Source organism: Lolium perenne, chromosome 6, assembly GCF_019359855.2.
Source record: "Lolium perenne isolate Kyuss_39 chromosome 6, Kyuss_2.0, whole genome shotgun sequence".
Lineage (NCBI taxonomy): Eukaryota > Viridiplantae > Streptophyta > Magnoliopsida > Poales > Poaceae > Lolium > Lolium perenne.
This window is the reverse complement of record NC_067249.2, coordinates 263,373,406-263,397,039: the sequence shown is the minus strand read 5'-3', so window position 1 is coordinate 263,397,039 and position 23,634 is coordinate 263,373,406. Positions and strand designations below refer to the sequence as shown.

Genomic DNA, 23,634 nt, shown 5'->3' with positions numbered 1-23,634 from the left:
TCGATGTGCAATTAACGGTTAAAAAACCACATCATTCAATCTACATCGCGTAAATTACTCTTGGTCGATTTGCAATTAACTAAGCAAACAAGTAGATTACTAAAATTAAGCCTACTTTTAAATGATCCATTTCTCTCCCCCCCCCCTTTCATGGGCCACCCATGATTTCTGAATGAAAGTTGGATACCCGTAATTTAAGTGCTGGAAAAAAGGCCCAATAAACCGGTCTGGTTCCAGCATCGACTACAGATACCAGGAGAGCAAGCCCGCACAGAAACTGAGCGCGAGTCCGTCTCCTCCCCTTGCCGCCCTGACTCCGGCCTGCGGTCGCCCCTGCCCCCTCTTCTCCGTCCGGCCGTTCAAGCAGAAGCAGCGCCGTCCGCCAGTTCGTGCTTGACTCCTCAGTCTCGGCCTCTCGGGCTTGGCCGCCGCGGCGCCGGCGCGCCGCCCGCCGGTTCCGCCTTCACCGGTTTCTCCCGCTGGCCGCCGCTTCCTCCTTTAGGCCTTTATTACTCTGCAGTGAGAAGGTCTGCTACCAGGTACTGAGGTACCAGATACCGGCCATGAGTCGTGTTTATCAAATCCTTACAAGCACATAACATTAGATTTTTGGAGTGTCTCAAAGTACCACATTCTCTGTGTTACGTGTAACTGTCATTGCGTCACAGAAAATTGCCTATATGTGCTACTGTGAAAATGGTAGTTACATTGTTTCAATTGTTAGTTTGGCACTTGTAGAAAATTTCTATATGTCACTTATATATTTGTACAATTCTATTGTGCAGAAATGTAGAGGACTAGCCAAATTGCGTCACCTTTTGAGGACACATGAAGCAGAGAGGACTAGCCAAATTGCATCACATGTTGACAATCTATTTGTCTTATATATATTGTTCATTTGACAAAGGTTTTTCACAATTTGGTAGGCACATTTTTTTTAAGGTGTGCCCCCTCCATTCTTTTCCTGGGTCCGTCACTGCTCCTATTAGCTTCACTTTAGACAACATATAATGATTTTTTTTGATAATGGGCTCTTTATTAACTGATAAGCAATACACAACAACTAATGATATGCAGGGCCAAACTGGCAAAATCTAGGGCCCTGTACAAAACTCTAAAGTAGGGCCTACTTCAAGTAAAATTAAAAGACTCATACAAATCAACAAGGTATTGGAATTACTCTCCTAGGCTAGGCGCCTAGACAGATGGAGAAACTCACCTGGTCGAACTGCTGCTCCTAGGCAAGGGATGAAGGGAGAGGCGAGTCTAGTGATTGTGTGCCGCACGGAGACATGGACAAATATGAACCGCTTGACGTTGGTGACTTCACATTGTTTAATAAACAGACAGGTGACCAAACCAGTGAGCGTGTCGTACTCAGCGATCCACCGGTCAGACCAATGGTTAGAAAAATGTTCATTCACCGTTTCATAAAATTTTAAGTTCAACTAGCAAATTAGTAGATTTTTTACATGAAAAACTAGCAGATTTAAATGATTATTAGTCTACTAACAATGTAGCACTAGTGTGAGCTGAAACAATTGACTTCGTCAACAGTACTATTGCTACAATGCTGTACTAGGTCGTGGGTTCAAAACTTGCCAGAAGCAAATTTAATTTTCCAGAGACAGTTTGTGCCTGATTATCTCGATGACTCTTAGGCGGAGCAACGGGCCCTCAGCCTGAGGCCTGCACATTGTCACAGAACGTCAACTGTGAGGCCTCGGGCTGAGTCAAGACCTAAAATCATGTTCCTGCCCAACTCGGCAACTCGCAATGTTATGTGTCCTCGTGGGCTGCAGATATATAGTATAGGGCCATGTTAAAAAATCGGGGCCCTGTGCAAGCCAAACGGGCCGCATATCTATGGGCTTGGCCCTGCCTTGGACATTATGAAAAATGGGAGTCGTTCAGAAAATGGGGAGCAAATGTGTTTCAGGACAAGTGCCAAGTCTGACAGGGCATACCCACCATGGGTGTGTGAAGCTAACCTGAGTTTTTATTTTTATTTCTTGGCTAGTGTTTTACATTCAGACAGCTAACTTATCAAAATAAAACTTTGAAACATTGTAGGATCAGATGAAGACAACTATCCGTTAACACGACAAGTGCAGAAACCAGAGAGACATATGGGTTCATCAACATCCTGCAAACTCTAGCGACCCGACCTTGCAGTTTCCTGTTGTAGATTGGGAGAGGCTGCCTGGATATGGCATCGACGCGCAGCTCACTAGAATGTCAGGTCTCCTCGCCATTGCCATGAAAGAGAAAAAGATTCTGGTGACAAGCTACTATAATCGAGCCGATCACGGAGGTTGGAAAGGTGCCACAATCCTGTTCCCTTGCATTTCCACTCCATGTTGTTATCTGAATCACATGCTAACTCTGGATATTACTCTGAATATTGGTATTTTTTCAGGACTCTTGAAGTATAGCTGGTCATGCTACTTTTCTTTCCGAGATGTCTCCAGACTGCCGGAACCGAGCTTTCAAGGTGATGCAAAGTATAGACTCTTGGGACAATGAAGATTTGAAAGTGAAGGAGAACTATACCTCCAAGGAAATATGTGTTGGGAAAATACCTAGGTACTAACTTCATTCTGATGATTCTCTTCATGAAATGTGTCATAGAAACACCATCCTGATTAGCTATATGAGTTGCTCTTAGAAGTTCATTCATTTTCTCTTTTTTATTTTTATCCTTGCATTCTCCAAGATGTGGGGGGAACCTTGGAAATTTATGCAACCGATAACAAATATAAATGGGATGTTGATTAAAAGTTATCATCAAATGGATAGGAGATGGTGGACAGCGCAGGTTCCTACGTGCACTCCGGTCCCCTATTAGCAGTATATGGAAATTAGAATGCATTTCAAGTTAAACGCGCCACCATAAAATTCTGAACAGCTAGTGTTTGCCTGAATCTCAGCATACCTCAAACTTTCATGCAGGCAGTAAGATACCTGACGAGGTTCTGGACCAAGTATACGTGCAGTCTACTGAATGCTGCTGGGTAGTATGCATTTGGTATGCATGCGGCCCAGTTGGTTATTCAAAATGTTCAGTGTGATCTTGATCCGCTAGAGGTTCACACGATGAAAGCTGCCATATAATTTGATTATTCTGAATGCCGCCTTTTCAGATTAATTAGCCAATGATGTCTCTTTTTAAGGATAGCATTATCGGAAGAACGGAATCTGACATCGAACGTCATGTGTGGTCAGAGAACAAACCATATATACCAAGGCCTATTCTCAGCATGCATGTGAGGATAGGAGACAAGGCTTGTGAAATGGCAGTGGTTGACGTCGACAAATACATGGAGCTTGCTGCTCGTCTCCGCCGACGGTTTCTGAGTGACAGAAACATCTGGCTCTCTACTGAAATGCAGGCAAGTGTAAATCCTACTGTTGAGATGCAGATTCTGGCAAGTGTAAGCTTTTTTAACGTTTTTTTGTTTCTGCAGTTAGACTGAAACCCAGCTCTCACAATGCTGAAATGCAGGACGTTATCGACAAAGCTAAGATGTACCCCGACTGAAATATCTACTCCACAAACGTGAGACAAGAAGACAGGAACATGACCATGGCGGCATACAAAGCTAGCCTCGACCGTGAGACCGGCACGAACAACCCACTCGTCAACTTCATCATGGCCACAGAGGCAGATTTCTTTATTGGAGCTTTGGGGTCAACCTGGTGCAACTTATTTCATCGACGGAATGAGGAAAGGTCATGTCTGGTAAGATATGTCATATGTGAAAGCAGCAATGCCTTGTGTCGTGTGCCAACTGCCAACTCGTAGTTCCTCCGGCAAATATATATGTTATGGCATGGTTTTGCTGTCTGTAGAGCAATATAGATATATCCTCTAGCATGTGAAACTTGTTAACGAAGTAGGAGAATAGTAGTACATTTTTTTTGCGAAAGAGAGAACAGTAGTACTTGTGATGTCAAATCCGGTCCATGTCTTTTGATCTGGTGTCCACTAATGGCTTAGATATATTATCTTGGAGGTCCAACATACTGGAAAAAAGAGGATGCACTTACTCGATTTTCAGTGGCACGCATAATGAGGATGAGTGGTACACGGGAGATCCAATTACAGAACTTTTTATAGTAGCATGACAGTAATGGCTACTCCATGCAAAAGAGATTGACATGTACACGTTTCCTGCGTCCTGGAGTAACCTTGAACATTCCCATCTTTGTCAAACATTTGATTAGCTGAAGATCTTACCAGAAAAATCTCTATCCGCAGTTACCACTTCAGATAGTGAAACTGTGACTGTTGCATCATCTCTATGTTGAGAAAATAAGTGTTATTTAAGATCACTTGTATTTAATTAAATTTCATATTTTATCATTCTAAACAAAGATTTAGTGGAGACCAAACCGATGTCATAGGCGATACGAAAAGGATGTCAAATATGCTATTTCTGGATAGCAAAAGGAGTGCTATGTCATGTATGTATGGACTCAGATTTTCTGTGCCGTATAAGCAACTTTATCCAGTCTTTTCCATGTCATCCGGGAGGTCAATTTGCAGGTCGTTGCCAAGGGTGACGCACTAGCTCCTGCTCAACCATCCATTCGAGTATTCGACCACTGGTTCAGGAGATAGATGGACCCTGAAATGGACACCGTAACAGTGCCCTGAAGGAAAAGATGGACAGTTTTGTGACACAACGTAGTACTAATTGAGTGCAACACATCAGAGGATCATCTGCTGGTAGTGGACTCTAGCACACTGCATTTCAGCTTGCTCCCCACCTTCAGGGGATCCAAGTCGGCAATGGAGGAGCGCCGACTGTTCACGAGGCGCAAGCGCGTCATGGCGCAGCGTTTGGTGGATCCATGGACCTGGTGATTCAGCTTGTGCAAGTGTGCAGCACTGCAACCAGGATTGAGATATTGTTTGTGTGACTGTCTGTGGGGGTATCTGTGTGGGGTGGACGTCGATGCAATGCAACGTAAGAAGTGCACTGCTGCATGGCTGATCATTGCCATGGCCTCAATGGCAATGTTAGGTTCATATCAGATCGCGGTATATTCTGGTGTATGCCATCCTTATCTGGAGAATACATAGTATCCCTGAGATGCATGCAATCCAGCTTTCCTTTGATTGAAACATTTTCTGAAGGGAACTTCATTTTCTGAAGAAAACTTTATTTTATCTCGAAGGTTCTCTGAAGAATACCGTACCAAAGTAAAAGCACAGATCAGATAACTGATTAAGAGATCATCTTCTCCTTTGGATGCCGCATTACTAACATCTAACTTACTCCGTACATGATTCAACATAGAGTAGCTAGAATGTACAATTAAGCTCAACATTCTAATACTATACTGGATCAGAAAGAGGGGGAAAAGTTAATCTCTTCAGTGCATGAACTTCCTTTTTCCAGGAAAAAAAACCGAACTGCTTTTTTCCTCCTTCAAACAATAGTATGAGATATGATATTGATAGGAAGCTACATGCTGCTGACAAAGCAGGCAAAACCACCAACAGTTTCAGTCACCAGGGACAAGCCCCATGGTCAGCACACTGCAAATAACCAAAGCATTTCCGGCAAAATTTTGGCCCTTATGTCATGGATGATAACTGACCCGGTGAGAGCACATCTGTCACAAATCTGACCGTCCGTCCGCATTGAATGGCTCAATTTGTTTTCCACACACAGAAAAACTGAACTGCTTTTTTTTCTCCAGAAATATAAGGTATGATAATGCTGTAAGAGTTTGTTTTCTGCATGACAAAGCAGGCAAAACCATCAACAGTTTCAGTTACCGGGGACAAGACCCATGGTCAGCACACAAAGCATTTCCGGCAAAATCTTGGCTCCCATCTCAGGGCTGAAAAACTGACTCGGTGAGTGCACATCTGTGGCAAATCTGACCGTCGGTCCGCATCGAATGGCAGAATAAAACTTGCGCAGAAAACTAAGAAGTCGGAGTACAAGAAAAGAAAGCAGTTTTTCCTGTTTCTCTTTACAGCTGAAAACCGCTCTCATGGTGAGAGGCGCCTTTTCCGTGTATCATCAGATCAGCCAAAATTGTGAGGAGCACAGGCGAACAGCACCTCGGTTGGGAGACGTCAGCCTCCACCCAACACCTGCACCGGCCGATCTTGCCCACTGGATTAAGGTAGCTCAGTTCAGTCCTTGTCTGAAACACACCACTGGCAGGTTATTGTGGATTTGTGGGATCAAGGGTTTCTGTTAAGCAAGATCAAAATAGATTTGGAAATTCAGAGATCTGTGTGATACAGACATGTTTGTGTCCACTACTTTTATCTCTTTTCTTTTCGTCATTTCAGATTTTCAGTGTCCATTGATTGCAGCAACAATTGTTTGGTACCGCTGAGCACACCTACTTATGCACTTCCCATTTATGTATCATCATCTCATCAATGCTGTAGCCTAAACTGGAGAGAACCGCTCGGGTCGCTCCCCCTCCTGGGCGACCTAGGGCGGAAACCCTAGCCGCCGCCGCCGTCCTCCCCTCCTCCTCCCGCCCTCCTCATCGTCCCTGGAGGTCGTCGCCGGCGAAGCCGGGCGCGGCCGGTGATGGGGGCGGCGGGGCTCCTCGCGTGATCCCTCCGTGCGGCGGAAGGAGGCTAGCCTCCGCACGGGGGGGATGGCCCCGGACCGTGGAGGGTGGTGGCGGCGCGGCCCCTCGCCGGGTGGCCGGTGTTGGTGGCGGCGGCATGGCCTTGATCTGGGGGCGCAGCTCTCCTCTTCCTCGTCGCGGCCTTCGGGCGGGCGGTGATGGGGGCGGCGTAGCAAACCCGGAACATGGCGGCGCGATCCTCTCCTTCCGTCCTAGCCTCGGTTTCGCCGGGCCAGCGATGATGGAGACGGATCTCGCACTGCTCCTCCTCAAGGTTTGGGACCATGGCACCAAGGGCGGCGGCCCTGGATGGCGGTGGCGCCGTCGACCTGGTGGCAGGTGGCGGGCGTGGTCCTAGGGTCTCTCTTGCGTGAAGAGGAAGACCTACCGGAGGCCTGGACTCGTGATCTAGCCGGAGTGTTGAGTTCCGGAAGGCTCCGCCGGCGAATGTAACAGTGCTTTGTGCCTGGAGTTTGCTGGATCGGTGGTATTCGGTCGTGCACACCCATGCTTTTATTCCGACCGATTGGTTCTGGAGGGAGCGGCGCGAAGCTCTTTTTCTGTGTTGACATCAAGTGACTATGGATCCATGATGAAAGTCGGAAGAAGAGAAGTACATGAAGGCCGGAGGGGAGGACTAGCTAAGGGAGGTTCAAGTCTTCGCGCTGTTGAGGGACTTGCTTGGTGTTCCGGGCCTCACAACAGCGGTATGATAGTGGGGGCGACAACACATGTGAAGTTCAGAGTCCTACCTTTCAGGGTGAAATCCCAAGGTCTGGCCTTAACTAGTTGTGCCTGGCAATGACCTTGTTGGAGGCATTGTTTTGAGAGTGGGGACTATCTTTAGGGTGAAAACCTAAGATCATTGATCGGGCGACGACGGTGTTAGAGCACTGTTCCCTTCTTGGAGGCGTCATTTTTGGAGAGTCTGTATTTCAGGTGTTGTCTTGGCGGTGGATGTATTGTTGTTGTTAGGCCCGAGATACTGTAGCGGGACTTTTATTTCTTAGTTTTCTTTTCCTTTTTTTGGCTGTGTGCATCCGTAGTGCCATTAGGGTGGTGCGTTGTTGCAGAGGCTGGGTGTAATTGATATCTTTTTTATATTAATATATTTCCTTTATCGAAAAAATGTATCATCATCTACTCTTAGAAGTAGCAATTCTCCCCACTTAGATCCATATATTTGCAATGGTAAATCACATTTTTTTTCCTTTTCCAAATGGGGGCATACCCAGGCCTCTACACCAAAGTGATGCATATAGCTGCAATGGTATATCACTTTAGCTTTGGCTTTTTCCTCTAACTATTTTTTGGGGCATCTTTGGGCATATGCTTATGCTTGCAATAGTCTTTTCATCTATCATATAATTCTCTTTTTTTCTGACCCCAACGGTATAAGTCTCTTGCCATCCGTTTCAATAGAAAAAAGTATCTCTAGCAAAAAAAAAGTATTCTTAATAGAAAACGTTTAAATGAGGATGAGAAGTAGGAATATGCGTTGATGATAATAGCCTTTTATTATGGAAATGCCGCTCGCATGTCTTCTTTTCCCTGTAAAGCAAAATTTCAGTGATCATTTCTGGCCACATGATACCCTTTTGGGGGAAAAAAGAGCATCGGAAAACTTAGTACTCATATCATTGCTAAAGAAAGGTTGTATCATTCATTTGGTCCCTCCCAACTTAAACTTCTTTTCTCGTACTACACAACACAAGACCTATCGCTTCCAGCTTTGCTGATTAACGCACATATAGATAGCAATGACATCACTCCCTCATAATTCCTTCGTGTTACTCGTACATCATTTAATTAGCAAATTTGAAGAAAATCCAAGACGTTTCTCTTACTACATTTTTAAACAATGCCGTCACAGTTTGGACACAATCAATTAATTGTGCGAACAAGAAACCACTGGTTCCACATAGCCAGCAAATTTTAAAAAAATCCTAAAAAGATGTATTTTGGTTATTATATTCTGTTTGATTTTATTGCATGCAGCTAGTTTCAGAAACGTCTTAAACTCTCCATCCAAGCACATTTATGTAGATAAAGTGATGAAAAGCAATGCTACTTCTATTTTTATATGTAAGGCCACTATCAAAAATACAATTTGCCAATATGTTAGGGCACTAACACTAATCAAGCAAAATTGATAACATGTCTACCTCGTAGGATGATAATCATTAATACAACATGCAGCCATAGAGAAAAAGTCACGACATGTAATATGTAGCCCAATACGTGAGCATTTCCACATAAATAGTTGTGCTACTAATTAATTGACTATGACTATGTTTTCTTGGTATCTGAACTGTGAGTTTGTGACCTTAGACTAGCCACAATGGGAGTATCATAAGAGCAACTCTAACAGAGCCCGTAAATCCCGCCGGAACCGAACTTTTCCGGCGTATTTACGGGTTCGGGCCGAATATGACGCAGAACAGCGCCCGAAAAAGTGGGCCGGCCCGAAAACGGAGTTCAGGGGCCCGAACTTTTCCCCGCACGGCCCCTATTAAAAGGGATCGCGGAGGGGAGTTCGGTTCGAAAACCCTACCCCCCTCCGCCATCTCCTCTCCCTCCGCCGCCGCCCGGTCCCCGCTCCGACGAGCGATTCCGGCCGCTCCGAGGCCGCGCCGCCGCTTCGGCCAGCTCCCCTCCGTCCGGAATGACGCGTGCTAGACGCGTGGGTAGGGGAGGTGGCCAAGCCGGTGCCAGAAGGTGCACTCGGCGTCCGCCGGGTGCACGGGCGTCGCCGGAGCTCGGCAGGCGTCGGCGCTCCATCGGCGCATGGAGGAGGGCCGGCCGGAAGTGGCCGGAGATGATGGCGTACCTCGCTGCGCGCGCGGAGGAGGCGGCGGAAGCAAAACCCGAGGCGCCCCCCCGGTGCCGCGGCGTGCAGCCCTCCTCTGCCGGCGCTGCCCCCGCACGGCGACGACGACGACGCCGCCGGGACGCCTCAAGCGTGCGGGAGCACCTCCGAGGCGCCGGTCGTCGAAGTGGCGGCGGTCGTCCTCGCCTAGGAAGACCGGCAAGCAAAAACCCTCCGCTGGCGACATTAGCTCCCCGGTGACAGTATAGTCACTCCGGGGACTAATTCTAGTTGAATTTAGGTGCCTAGATCGTAATGTACGTGCAATATGCATGTATTTTGCCTAGTATTGTACAAATTATGAACGAATTTAGCTTCAATCGATGAAATCGTGTGCGATCGCAAATTTTGGTTTCCCGCGACGTTTGATTTCTTCGAGTTCGGTTCCCCTTTTCGATTTATGTTCTGCGCCATCGCTAAATCCGCAACCAAAGTGTTTTTCGGGAGACTAAACTCGATTATTTCAGTTCCGATAAATAGGGGCTCTGTTAGAGTTGCTCTAAGTAGTATCATGCATGCCATGTTGGCAAAAATCTGATGTGGCACACCAATTAATGAGGTGAGAGATGAGAGTGGTATCATAATATGATACCGTATCATAGCACGTAAAACTAGAAAATTTAATGGCAAACACATCATGTACACACATTTGCATTGAGATTCTACAAAACATTAAATATGATGATACTATGATACTATGCATTGTAGGGTTGGTATCATAAACTAGTATCATGTGCATGATACTAGTGTATGATACTTCCTATTGTGAGTAGTCTTATACTACCTCCGTTTCAAGGAATAAGGCGCTCTCGTTTTACGAGTTTTTTGTTTGACCAAGAATTACATTAAATAGATAAAGATTGTTTGTATGAAATTAGCATCATTAAAAAGTTCTTTTCAATACGAATCCAACGATACTATATACATATAATATAATCAAGTTTTTGTTGCTCAACTTTTATGATCAAAATACATCTTGAAATACGTGTGCGCCTTATTCCTTGAAACGGAGGTAGTACATAAAAGGGAGGGAGCCCATTCCTTTTTTCTTTTCTCCATTCACATGTACACAAAAAAAGGGCTAAATGAATAGTTATTGTGAATTTAAGGCACTACTCATACTACTCCTTGTCTCTTTTATGTAATAAAAATATGATTTATTTATTTTTGGGATCTTTACGTAAAGGGAATTTTGCCATACGCAAAGGTAGCACAACCACTAAGTACATTGTCAAGCACAGTTAATTATCTTCATTATACAAGTTGTCCATCAGAAAGATAGATGAGATGCGTTATTTTAAAGGCAGCGTCGGTATTCTCACTATCAAACTTTCCAGTCCCAATTTCTTTTTTTTTTTGATAATGAACGCTTTATTACTCATAAAAGAAATTACACCCGATCTCTGCATAGTTAAGATGCACACAATCATTCAGAGTCTCAATAATCTGGAGTGCTAAAAAAGGCGAATTACATATCAGACATGAGCAAATGTAAAACAGCTAAGGTGAAGGCAGAGGCCCAATCCGTAGATTATGCTGTCACCCATATAGGGAAAAAGTATCCCTCGCCATGTCCTCTAATCGTGTACAGAACTCCGTAAACAGGTAGCGGTTCTCCACCTTCTGCAGCGCAGACCACGAACGGAGAGTAGTGGTACATCTGTAGATAGCCTGCAAGAGAGAACAGTTCTTATCATTAAAAACTTTGTCATTTCTACACAGCCATAGCGACCATATAATGGCAAGCGTCCCCACCCTAATAAATGTTTTAAATTTGTGATTGATCCCGTGAAGCCAATTACCGAAGATGTTGGCCACACTAGTCGGGGGATACAGATCAAAATCTACTTGGATGCATGACCATATAGATCTGGCAAAGCGACATTGGAAGAACAAGTGTTAATCGTCTCATCGTGTTGACAAAAAACACATTGCGTACTCACATGGCAATTGTGTTTCACAAGATTATCTTTGGTTAGGATTACTCCTCGACGCAAATACTAGCAAAAAATCTTAATTTTGAGCGGTATCTTCATCTTCCAAATTTTCTTCTTTTTATCAACTAGTATTTTCGGTTGGATAATTGCGGTGTACAAAGAACTTACAGAGAAATTTTCATTAGATTGTAAGTTTCAACGAAATTCATCTTGCCCTTCAGACAACTGGATGGATTCCAAACGCAACAGTAAGGCGTTCCATGCAAGAAGTCTCGGACCGATTAAATCTCGTCTGAACGTCACATTCGGAGGTGAGGTTGCCATTACTAATGCAATGGTACCACTTTTGCTACGAACAATGTTGTATAACGTTGGATATTATTCAGAGAGAGGCCTATTCTGTAATGTCCCAGGTTTAGAGACGATCGAGGGGTAGATTTTAGAAAGGGATGTGCATTGCATGGTAAATTCTGGGGAAATTTCGCGCTTTTAAACAAAAACTGCATCAAAGGGGGACAAGTTTCTCTCTCGACACCTTACAGGGTTAGGGTTTCGAGAGTGTGACAAACTTGCATCTCACTTAACTAGTTTAGGGTTTTGAGAAGAGAGGGGAGAGTTTGCATCAAACTTAAGTTGCATGATTGAATTCTAAATTAAGTTGTATGATTGAATTCAAACCAAAGTTGAATTTGAATTTCGAATTCAAACATTAAATTATTACCCTAAATAATGAATTGTGAGGAAATTCATTAAGTAAATTATAAATAATAAACAAAATGAGCAATTAAAATAAAGTAAAGCTCATTAGGGAAAACTTTGAGCTTTATTGATCATCACACAATTTACATTGTCATTACAATATTCATAAGAGAAATAAATGAATAATACAACACATTACAAGAATTGCTCAAATAAGAAAAAGAAGATTACAATCAGTGACCTATCCTAAATCACAAGTCTAGTTTCATAAGATGCTTGGATCTGATGATCTTCATCTTCACTTGATTATACTCTTGATTCCCTGCACACAACAAAGCAAGACAAGAATTATGCCAAGTGGCATTGCCACTTGGCAGGTTAGAAGAATAATGGAAATGAGAGGATATGGTTCAGTTCTGCCGAGCTGATCCTCACACATCCAAGTGCAAAGCATCAGGCACACACACACACACAGGCAGCTTACAGTGCATGTGTGCATGCTAAACAGCACACCAGCACTGGGAGGAGTACGTCACCAAATGAAATCACCACTGCTGTCGACCAGAGAGAGCAAGGGAGAGGCATATATAACCTTTTTTGAGCCAAACCCTAGCTGTTCACCGGCAGCAACTCCACAAGGGTAAGCACACCAAGAACAGCAAGAACAGGTGAACAGCTAGAGCTGTTTCACCTATACCATAATCACCAGAATCAAACCAAGCATCAAGTTCACCAGGAGGAGCAGGGCAAGTAAATCAACCACAAGAACAACACAGAAGCAATCCTCTACACCAACAAACCATCTAGGAGCTGGAGTGAGGTATAAACATAATCAACCTGAGCAAAACCCTGTTTTGCTCATAAATAAGCATACACTTGCATCACAGAAGTAAAGTGGGTATGAAACCCTGTTTGTATCATCATTTGGCTATCAGTCATATGATGCAAGCAAAACCAGGGTAAAACTATTAGGAATGGATCCAAGGGAACACTGATCAAGCCAACAGAATTAAAAAGGACTTAACCAGAGAAATCCAGCAAGGAACTAATCCCTATTTAGCTACCTGATTCACCTAGCAGCACACAACTAGCTAAGCCATCGAATAATGGACAGATATCTCATTCAAGATGATTTCAACATCAAATAACCTGGCAGCCTATGAAGGACTACCAGGATTAGTGCAATGTAAGCATCCATGAGGTAGGAGCAACCATTTCTAAGCGCATGCAGCCTGCTAGGGTCACAACAGCTACCTATCCACATAGGAAATTCACCAAAGCATCACATCATTATCCAGGAGGATTCAGTATGAGCTAGGGTACCCAACCAGTGGTTGGCATCCCTCTAGCTACATCAAATTCATCCATATGATCATTACTGATAAACAGTTCACATCATTTATCCATCTAATAAAGCAAGGAATTACAGATAAATGAAACAGTTAAGTAACTAAAGCAACAACATCTTGCCAGTGAACCAATGGCTCACTGCAAGCATCAGATGTTGCTTGAGCAAGCTTTAACACACACCAGCACAAGTATAGTGTCACACAGACACTAGGAGAAGCACCAGTAAGGCACAGGCCACAAGCAAGTGATGATCATTTGATCACCAGAGCCCACTAGAGCATGTTAAATCATGCTAGAATCAATCCTAGCACCAACATCTTAACAATATGAATTAATCAGCCACAGGACATGAACAAATATATCACAGATAATTACATCAGTCATATACAGGAGCAAACCATCCAAGGATGGTGGCATCTTGTATGTGCATGCTCAAGGGAGCATGTCTAGAAATTATAGCACACGTAAAAGCACTGGGGTACTGGTCCTTGTAAATTTACAAGAATTGCACATTGCCAATCAGCCAGAACACCATAAATGAATACACTTAAGTAATTGGTGAAGATAGCATCAAGAACAGAGACACTGGCACTTGCCAAAGGCAAGGATCATGCATCATGATCAAGCCAGGGAGAAGTAATTGCACACACAGGAGAGGCAGGAGCAAGATAGCAGCAGCAGTAACAAATGAACAAAGCAAAGCATCACAGTATGCTCCTGAACAAGAGTTCATGAGTTGCAACAGCAATCTATAGAGCACAATAGCATAGCACAGCAGCCAGAATCTATGGCAAATGCACAGCAGCAGCATACGCATAGCAGCAGTAGCACAGCTTGGACCAAGGCCAAGGCCAGAGAGCAGAGAGCCGCATGAACAAAGACAAAGAAAGATAAGCATCAAGGCGAAGCAGAGCAACATACGCACACACGGCGAGCTAAGCGCAGCAGAAAGAAGACAACAGCATGGCAGACCTCCACAAGGAGGAAAGCCATGGCAGAGCACATAGAAGAGAAGGAAGAACAAGCACGAGGGTAATAGAGAGGCGGCGCATGTACCGGAGCGAGCAGACGGCAGCGTGGCCGTGGCGGCCACGGCGGCGCGCCGAAGGCATGGCGGCACCTGGCCAGGCCATGCCAGGCCCGACTAGCGCCGCAGCGCTCCGCACCACGGCGGCGAAGGCCCGGCGGCGCCATCACGCCTGAGGCGCCGGTGAGCTCCGCACCACCGTGCAGACAAACGAGAGGGGGATCAGCGAAGGGGCGGCTAAGAACCAGATCGATGCCGTGGATCTGGTGCGCCGTCGCGTGGCGGTGCAGATGCACCCCATGGCGAGGGCCATGGCGGCCGGGGATCGCCGGAATCGGCCGGCGACGATGCGGGCGACGCAGGTCGCCAGAGCGAGATTGGGGATTAGGGTTAGGTCGAGGCGGCGCGAGGTGGTGGGCGAGTGAGCGACCGCTCGGGTCGGTTGGACCCGAGCTGGTTTAGCCCAACCCACTGGGGCCACCCCCGACAGTGGGCCTGTGGGCAAAAAGGACTTTTCACAATTCAATAAAAACATGAAACTTTGAAATTCAATAGAAAATTATTAAAAGCTCTTAAAAATAACTTAAAAATATGAAAAAGGATCAGCATAAAATTCTCTATTTAAATAAAATATCAAAGAGAATTTTTGAAGACAATTAAGAATAAGTCCTATTTTAAGGATTTAAATAATGATTTAAATCACACATATTATTTTCAGTAATGAAAATAAGTCCATCAATGCAATTGGACTTTAAAAACACCTTGACAACATTTCAAGGTTGTATTTTACTTTAAATCAAGTATCCTCAAATTATTCTTAGTATTAACCTCTTACATGAAATAATAACGACATCGGAAGGGGGGAACAAACCCTAAAAATGGAATCATGCATAATTGCTTCTTTAACCATTGCCCTTATCGGACAATGATGCTATTTTTCAGAGACAGAGGACAAGGGTCAGTCCACACCTTCCAACTGCAAAACTTTGCAGTGTTCAGGCAAGTTCATCACTTGCTCATGTCATTTGAGTATTTCTATCAAATTACTTGCAAAGTATTATGGTTATCACTACTGCATAAAAATCAAAACCACTACTTTCATAACTATGAATATGACTATGTGGTGGGCAATGGAACCATGGATTGTGTTGACATGGTGGAGGTTCCATTGCAAGGGTTTATATCCATCTAGGATTAAACAACAAATGTCGCCAGTGATTCTTGTGCCGTAATACCCGTGTTAACCATAAGATCCGGAGTGGGACGGAGTAGTCAAAAGTGTTTCCACCTCTCGTTCATCAACGGATGCGCTTTACCGTAGTACACTTGTAATCCAAGGGGGCAAGCTGGTGAGGCTGGGGAGTCCTAAGTCCCCACGGCATAGTCCGTAGTACACTTGTCGCCCGATGGAGCAAGATGGTGAGGCTGGGGAGTCCTAAGTCCCCACGGTATTGCAGTCTAGGATGGGTTGCAGCTACCGGCGTAGGAGTGTATGGTAGAGCCCAGCACTGACGTCGTGGTCGGGGTCCACCTTGAAATCTACAGGAATAATGGGACCGACGTGGACCCAGGGTCGGGGCATGCAACAAAGGGTGGGTGTTCGAGGTAGCGGAGGAACATGATTGGCTAGACCTTATACCGGGCCTCACACCAAAGGAAGTGTGGACGGGAAAGCTGCCCGGTTGGCACCAAGGTTAAGATCTCTTATGGGTAAAGCAACACACCTCTGCAGAGTGTAAAGAACTGTGACCTATCACTCCCTGTTCCGGGATTGAGGAATTGCGAACGCGGCCGGAAAGGAGCTCCATGAAGTTCTAGTAAACCGGTGAAGGCTGACGGACATAGCTCTTTGAAATAAAATCAATCTCTTGAAGAAATGTTTATCAAAACTTGCATTGGTATTAGACTTTCTGGTCTAATATCGTAGCTAGTGCATTAAACACCTCTTACCTATAATGAACTTGTTGAGTACGCTCGTACTCATACCACTCTTAAATCCCATGCTTAGATTGTCTAAATCGTCTGGAGGAGGACTACGACAACCATGAAGGAGCCGAGATCATCGGCTACGAGGAACCAGACCTCTCAGGAGGTGTTGAAGGCGTAGACTACCTCATCGTCTATGGATCCGGGGAGGCTTCCGGAGGAGAACAAGCCTAGAGATATCCGATAGTAGTAGTAACCGAGCAGCCCGAACCCTTAGTATTTAGCTGCTCGAGGAAATAAATGTTTAGCTTAATGAGACACTTATATTGTAAGTTAAGTTGGGTTCGCCTCGAACCTAGGAGTATTCCTCTTAGAACCCAAGAGGAGCTCCAAGATGACATGTGTATGATAGTTGTAATAATCAATGAATGAGTTATGGACCCTGCTATGTTCTGTTGTACTACTCTGAGGGATGTAATATTTGCGGAATGGTACTTCGTGAATGTTATATCAACGACTGGCATACTACAACATGCAGTGGTATGCAGGGTCACCACATATTCCCTAACCATGTATCCTCCCATAACTGTATCTGCGATCCATCCTTAATAATGAAAGTACCATATCTAAAAAGGCCGGCCCAAAAATGCGAATCTCCTAGTTTCCAAAGGATCTAGGATATCACTTTGTCGCCGATGTACTTTCTTCTAACCATGGTCTGCCATACACCATCTTCGGTTAGTAGCTTAAAAAGTCACTTACCTAATAAGGCTGAGTTCTTGACTTCAAGATCGTGAACTCCTAGCCCACCCATATCTTTAGGTCGGCATACGACATACCACTTGACCAGTCGATATTCCTTTTTTTCACTATCCCCTTGCCAAAAAATCTCGATCTATTATAATCGAGCTTGTGTAAAACACCTTTTGGTAATATGAAGAAGGATATCATATACATCACCATATTGGTGAGTACTGAATTAATGAGAACCAATCTTCCTCCGAGGGATAGCATTTTACCTTTCCAACTACTAAGTCTCTTCTGAAGTCTTTCCTCGACTAGTTTCCACTCAGCCATCATTAATCTCCGATAATGAATCGGGATACCCAGATAGTTGATAGGAAACTAGCGTTGCCCACAACCAAACAGTTCTGAATATTCGGCGACTGAGTTCTGAGCGTCGCCAAAACAGAACAATTCACTTTTATGGAAGTTTATTTTGAGACCCGATAAATGCTCAAAAGCAGCCAAAATCAACTTTAGATTTCGAGCTTTATCGAGATCGTGTTCCATAAATAGAATTGTATCGTCGGCACATTGAAGAATTGATAAACCCCCATCTACAAGATGAGGGATCACTCCTTCAATTTGACCATCAGATTTAGCTTGTTCGATCAATATGTCGAGCATATCTGCCACAATGTTGAATAAAAGTGGTGATAGAGGGTCGTCTTGGCGTAAACCTTTTCATGTCTGGAAGAAGCGTCCCGTATCATCATTGACAGAATAGCAATACTTCCTCCATACACAAAATTATCAATCAACGCTCTCCACTCTGGCGAAAAACCTTTCATACTGAGTGTCTGATGGAGAAAAGACCAGTTGACTTTATCATAAGCTTTCTCAAAATCAAGCTTTAAGATTACCCCATATCTTTTTGGTATGCAGTTCATGAACCGCCTCATGTAGAATCACAAACCCATCTAGGATATTGCGTCCTTGCATAAAAGCAGTTTGCGATGGCGTTACCACATGATCAGCCACTGTATTCAGTCTAATGGTGGCCACTTTCGTGAATATTTTGAAACTTACATTTAAGAGATGGATGGGTCTATATTGTTAGATCATTTCTGCCTCTTTAACTTTGGGTAACAAGATAACCTCACTAAAATTTAGACGGAATAATTCTAGCTGTCTAGCATGTAAAACACTGAACATTTGTAGAAGGTCCTCTTTGATAGTATCCAAAAAGTCTGACAAAATTCAGCAGGGTTTTGTTATGTTCCATTTAGAAAATAGCCATATTAACTTCCTCCTCCGAGTAAGGAGCCGTTAAAACAACATTCTCCTCCTGAGACATTTGGGGTATATCTGCTATTTGGGACTCATCCAGAGAGAAAGAACTCTCATCCGGCGGACCAAATAAACCCTTATAGTAATTAGTAATGTAGGACTTGAGTTTCTCATGTCCTTCAGTCAGATCCTCATCTTGTACCAGAGATTGTATACATTTTTTCATGTGACGGCCATTGGAAATCCCAAGAAAATATCTCGTATTTGAATCTCCTTCCAGAATGAATTGGGCTTTTGATCATTGGTACCATTTCAACTCTTCTTCCCGAAGGAGACCCGCTAATTGAGTATTAGATTGATTTTTAAAATCCAATTCGATGCTCGTTAGCGGTCTCACTTCGGCAAGCGCTTCTATCTCATCTATGATAGATGATAGGTGAAGCTTCTCCTTTTTAAGAATATCAGCTGTATGCCTCACCCATCCAGAAAGGTGTTTGCGAATAGCTCGCATCTTTTATTTCACCTTATGACCGGATTGTTGGCATGCACTGGTCTTTCCCACACACTTTTAACTATCTCGTGAAAACCTTCCCGTTGTAACCATCCAAGTTCAAACTTAAATGGTTTCTTAAACAACGGTCTTGTTAACCCGGTAGTTAAAAGTATGAGAGCATGGTCAGATAGCTTTTCAATACGTTCAGCCTTGCATAATATATTCTAAATTTATACATACAAATGAATGTTGCTGAGCTAATTTCTGGTGTTATTAATGATGAACAAACCAGTGATGTTAGTAAGTGTATATGAGTGCAAAGCCAAGACAATAGCAAAATCAAGTAACGAATACCCCAAAATGCAACGTACGTTACCACATCAAATAAGAATTAAATCCAATGTTAGTTTTTTAATGTTTTAAGGTAGGTATGAACTAATAAGTGGATGTATGCCATTTCAATTGGAGTTTTTCTATTTGTGTAGACATGGGCCAAATATAAGAGGATGGGTTACTAGAAAAAATAATTTTGCATCTTATTTACTAATGCATAATCAGATCTGTTAAAAAAATTGTTTCTTGACAATTTGAAACAAACCTTTCAATTACTTCAAGGACTACCTTAAACACTCTTTCTATTCCTATGAAAACTTTAGTTCTTATAGAGGATTTAATGATTTTCCTCTAAATAGCATATTCAGGAAGAATATACATTCTCACCATTTGTATCCAAAGTCTAAGGAAATTGCATCCAAAATACAGCTTGGATTATCAATACAGAGTCACGGAGCATAATTTTTTATTGGATTTAAGGATTCCAAATTTTAAAATGTGAATAAAGGATTTCTGGCTGAAGATACAAAAAAGTTTAGTTCCAGTCGTAAGGGGTAGGTACTACATACACTCAAAAAGGGCGTTTTCAAACCGTGCAATACCTACTACTGTCTCTCGGTTGATTTTTTGTCTAGCTATTTAACACAAGTTGGCACAGTACTTATGATAGTACTAGCATCTTGAACTATTTGGCTTCAAACCATTCTTGAACACTGCTGATCGAGGTTGTGATTAACTTCATCAGACGATACCTACTTGTTATATTGTGATCCAAATTCATATACTAAAGGGAGGCTAACTTCTGACGAGCGGAGCGGAGCGGTACGGATCGTTGCCACCGTCTATATATATTCCCTGTAAGCCGCCGCTAGGTTTTCATCGCATCATTGTACACCCACAGCGTTTGTAAACACCACCGAAATAGTGAAGTTTTGCTGGCTGGCGCCCGTGGTTTTTTCCCTTGTGTGTTGCAAGGGTTTTCCACGTTAAAATCTCGTGTCCCCTGCAGTGTTTTTACTTTTCGTTCTTCGTTTTTGTGCATCTCGATTGTAACACTACTTAACTACAATATCATCATCATAGACCCGAATATAGGCAGAAGAATACGTCAGGCTTGATTTGTGTTCAACAAAGAACATGAAACACGCAATACAACCCTATATGTCGGTGTTTCGACGACGTACTACTATAGGTACATTGATTTCACAAAACCTCTAGCAAAGTCATTATCGAATACTGCAATGCACCTTTTCTAGGTCATACTACAAATTATGCTCTCATCAGAACATTCGAGGGCCGAATGAAAGGATCGGTAGTCGTTTGGTAAAAAACATATGTTCCCACTATGGAAAAAAGTGAAAAGATCCGCCTACGACGTGTCTTAGATCACTTCACAATGAAACGTTGTGATCAAACACCCTTAATTCCAAACATTTTCAATCAACGAACCAGCCCTCGCCTAGGAGACATGGTGGTGACAAATCTCGCTTCACGCTACCACCCCCTCTCTGGCTCCCCATCCCCCTCCGCTGCCAAGGATCATTGCCAGGCAAAGGTTGTGCGGGAAAACAGTGACGAGGATATTCCCCTTTGTGGGGTCGGCGGCTACTCTCTTCAGCGGCGTCGCCTGGGGTTATGGGCGTTGGGAAGGCACTTACATCCTCAACCACACTGGTGGCTCGACGACGGTGACAAGGGAGGGTGTGGTTTAACAATCGTTTGGCTAGGAGGCCATGGCGATGCATCCATATGCTCGCGGTTTGCTTGCGGGTTGCGCTTGGTCATTCCTGTGGAGCATCGGTTGGTGGCACGACGGTGGTTGTTGCCTCCTGCTACATGCTTGTGTGGTGGTGGGGATCTGACTTTGGTAAGTTTGGCATCTTTGCGATGTTAGCTTACCGATGCATCACTGTTGCAGGCCTCCCCGCTTCATCCTAGTTGTTCTAGGAGTAACCCTAGATTCGGGTCTTCCGGATGGGGCGGCGTCTGGCACCGTGCTCCCTCCCGAGGGCATCGTTTTGAAGCAGGTGTCGGCCCAAGCGGCCAGGCGTTGGATCAGCGTGGATTATATCATGTTTATGACGATGGGTCTCGATGACATGGTGCAATGGCGTTTCGGCGGTGGACACGTGCAGGGTAGTGGTGCCATCTAGCGTCATGGTGATGTCTATGGCAGGCCTGGTAAGGTCAATGCTTTGATCTCTATAAGATAGGTCGGCAGAGGCGGCGGCAATAATGTTGAAGCATATGCATGCGATGCACGCCAAAATTCTGCTAGACCGGTTGTGACCCCATGCTCGTTGTTGGGCGTCTTGGCGAGGCCCTGGATTCCGAAGATGTGCGCATGTGTGAGGTCAGAGCACACGACCCCGATCATGACGACCCTCTTCATCAAGCTTGTATGTGCTCCGTGAAGGTGGCTTCATGTTGATCGATGTAATACTTTTAAAGGTTTTGTTAAATGTTTTAATAAAAATGTTATGCACGTCATTTTGATTCAGATGTCGAAGGTTCCAACCTCGTTTAACACAAAATCAACAAAAGTAGAATAATGGTAAAGCTACATCCACATCTAGACATATATATATTTCTTCTTGCTATTGGAAACTTGCCAATACCATGTGAACACAAAACAAGACGCACTATTAAGTCCAATACACACGTTTAATGATGGACGAGTTAACCAGCCACGAGGACATGTATAATGGGGTGACAGGCTGTCTTCACTTAGAGTTGGCATGTCCGCATGTTAATTTTTTTACTTACTTAGAGAAGAGTGAATGAAGAAAGAGAAGCTTGCCTTCCATTAACTAAGAGATTATATCTCGTAGAAAATAAGAAAAGATTATTTTCACCATTGTACGGTGTCTTCCATTATCAATAATTTCCTATTAAAAATTAATTGCTAGGCATGACAATAAGAAACAATACACCGTGCCAGCTCATCAGGTACACAATCAAGCATATATAGTGGGATATGGAGTGTTTCTGTAAGCATGGACCAATAAGAAGATGCTCAATGAGGAGAAGAAAGCATGCAACCTCGCAACGATCTTTTCTTCCTGACACAGTTATTCTAATTTTCGTGTTAGTGAGCATTAGTTAATCCAAATAAAGTAGGCGCTGGCCAGTGTCTTGCATGCTTGGTGCATATGTTCACGTTTAATTAAGCTATCTCTAGAAGCCTCATCTAGAGGCTTTATGGGTTGTGCTTAATGACCTGGTTCCCTCCTGAGAAGTATCAACAAGGGAATATCCTGGGAAAATACCATAAGCATGTGTGCCTGTGCAAACTAGACGTGACGAAAGAAAAGAACTGAAGAAGTTAATATGGCACGACACTTGTTTTTTTTTCGAAATGGGTATATGACCCCGGCTTCTGCATCATCATGATGCACACGGTCTTTTATTAAAAAAATTTAAGTACAGTATTGTTATTACAACTCAAGCATCGCCAAGAATTAATACAAAAATCAACCAGCGAAAAAAACATAAACTACTCTGAGCACCCATCAAAGTAGCGTCCTAGTATGACGTCAGCCAGTCTGGCATCAAATATCCTGAGCGACCATCTGAAGCCGTGTGCATCCAGAAATCATAGCATCCCTCTGTCCCTCCGGCGACAGGAGGATCCAAAGCTGAACCAAACGAGCCACCATATGGATAACCTGCAAGAAGTGAAAAGTTTGCTTTCTGTTAAAGATAATATCATTTGTGACTTTCCATATAGACCAACATAATGCAGAGACCCCAATCCAGATTAAAGCCTTAGATTGTCTATGTACTCCATTCAATCAGTTACCAAACATATTAGTAGTATTGGTTGTAGGTGGAAGATCATATGTGAAATTAACGATACGCCAAAGAAGCTTAGCTAAAGGACACTCAAAGAAAAGGTGCTGAATAGTTTCCTCGTCACCACATAAAACACATTTCCTACACTCATTCCAGTGTCGTTTAGCTAGATTATCTTTAGTTAATAGAACCTTATTACTCAGAAACCACATGAAAATCTTTATCTTGAGGGGAATTTTAACCTTCCAAAGATACTTTCTCAAAAAAGAGGTATGGTCACTCATTAGATCCTCATACATAGTTTTGACCGTAAACAAACTATTTGGTGTGAGATTCCAGACAAAAAGATTATTTTCTTCATTTAAATTTACCATCATTAATTTGCGACATAATTGTAACCATAAGGACCATTTGTTACCATTTAACACCCGTTTAAAACTAATATTCAGCGGAGTTTGAGCTAATACATGAGCCACTGTTACATTTTTGTGATGCACAATATTATACAAGGACGGATATTGCTGAATTAGAGAAGCTTTTCTGTGGTGACCCAGCGTACCACTGCATGGTGTAGTACACA

At 43.6% G+C, this 23,634-nt stretch overlaps 1 long non-coding RNA gene across 2 annotated transcripts; it reads left to right on the top strand.

Moving 5' to 3' along the window:
- Positions 1–272: 272 nt before the first annotated feature.
- Positions 273–3,958, top strand: LOC127305428 (uncharacterized). Of its 2 annotated transcripts, XR_007853941.2 has the most exons (6): positions 273–539; positions 2,074–2,323; positions 2,420–2,586; positions 2,953–3,087; positions 3,179–3,392; positions 3,506–3,958. It is a non-coding gene; the product is annotated as an uncharacterized lncRNA (long non-coding RNA). The 2 variants fall into 2 exon arrangements; XR_007853940.2 differs by having other exon boundaries at positions 2,953–3,392.
- Positions 3,959–23,634: the final 19,676 nt, after the last annotated feature.